Source organism: Myotis brandtii, unplaced genomic scaffold (genome assembly GCF_000412655.1).
Source record: "Myotis brandtii unplaced genomic scaffold, ASM41265v1 scaffold26163, whole genome shotgun sequence".
NCBI classification, from domain to species: domain Eukaryota; kingdom Metazoa; phylum Chordata; class Mammalia; order Chiroptera; family Vespertilionidae; genus Myotis; species Myotis brandtii.
In genome coordinates, this window is record NW_005359962.1 from 10,565 (window position 1) to 12,433 (window position 1,869).

The following is a 1,869-nucleotide window of genomic DNA, read 5'->3' on the forward strand; positions in this document are numbered from 1 at the left end:
AGTTTGACTTCAGCCTGTGATGTGCTCTGACCAATGAACTCTGCTGGGAGTGAAGCCTGTCGCCCTAACAGAAGAGTCTGGACACAGGGAGACTGGCCACCCCTATGTCCATCTGATAACACCCAGCAGGAACCTACATGCGTGGCCTCTCCTTTATCCTGGTCTCAGGAGAACAATGGTGCACATGGGGTATGAACAAGAAAGATACCTTCTTTAATAAAAGCCACTAAAACTTTGGGACTGTTTATTACCCATAATAAGATCTAGCTGGTCCTAATGGGAATGCATCCCCTATTCTGCCCTCTAGAAGGCAGCAGAGCTTAACATTAGAAGCCAGAGCTGTGTTATTAGAGACACATGGGTTTGACTTCCAGCTCTGCCTTTATTAACTCTACAATCAGGCAATTTACCTCGAGTCTCTGAGTCTGGATTTCATCTTGATAAAATAGATGCTGAAAGGATCTGAAGTTGTGGAGAAGATTGAGTGAAATAATAATAATGCAGGGAAAGCATTGAATCCAGGGCCTGGCACATGTAGTGAACATTTGTAGTAACTGTTAGCTCCATAGCTGCAAAATGTATGCTGACTGCAGACATGGAGACAATGTAGGAAATGTAGACTTGTTGGCCTCTGTGTCCTTTCAAATATTGCTTTTAAGCGAATAGGATAGAATGATGTATATATTCTCATAGCCTTATTTTTCTCTTAATAATGTGCTATTTCTGTGTTAAAAGTAAAAACTCTGTCCCTATCCAGTTTGGCTCAGTGGATAGAGCATTGGCCTGCAGACTGAAATGTCCCAAGTTCGATTCCGATCAAGGGCATGCACCTTGGTTGCAGTCATATACCCAATAGGGGGTTTGCAGGTAGCAGCTGATAGATGTTTCTCTCTCATTGATGTTTCTAACTCTCTATCCATCTCCCTTCCTCTCTGTAAAAAAATCAATAAAACATATTTTATAAAATGATAATTAAAAAAAAGAACTCTGAGGACTGGAGTGATTCCATTGTTTGAGTTTCCTCCCAGGGAAACAAAGGTTGCAATTCCTGGTGAAGCCACAAGACAAGTTCCTGGCTTGATGCACACCTGTGTTTTTCTCTCTCCATCTCATTTTCTCTCTCAAAATAAATTTTTTTTAAAAAGTAAGTATCTACATATCCATTTAGATTTGTAGTCTGCAGGAATAATTGACATAATTTTTACCTCAGGGAGCATTCACAGCTTCATGGAATCTGAAATAATATCTCCAAATAAGTGCTCAGTTACAGACAGCACTCCCCATAACCCTGCGATCAGCCACCAAAACCTAAGGTTGTAATTTCCCACAACCATTCGGCGCAACAACAGCAGTATTCTGAATGTCCAGCCAGTGACTGGGATCCTAATGCCACCTGCGGGGCCTGGAAAAGTACCTTACCCAAAGGCAATGCACCTAATGATGGCTGCGTTTAGCCAATGAAAGCTCAGGAGAGGCGCCTGAGCCTGGCCCTAATTGGTTTGGGCATGACTCCCAGATTAGTCCTCCAGGTGGTCATTTTCACCTCTTCATTATATCAACATAGTCAGATGCCCCAGTGGGCAGCATCAGGACTAGGACAAGCCATCAGAGGCAGCGTCCCTGCTGTGCAGGGAGTGTCTGAGGCTTGTTGACCTGCAGCAGGCGGGATTTCGGTCTCCATGCTTCCCGGACTCCTCTCTGCTTACTGAGGTCAACTCAGCCTCACCCCATTTACCCTCCATCCTACCAAGCTGTCAGGCCCTGCAGCTCGTGTCCCAGCACCCAGAACAGTGAGTAGCTTGTAGGTGACACATCATGTGATGTGGTGAAAAAGGGTGATGGGGTGCTATGCCACTCAGTCAGGCCGTG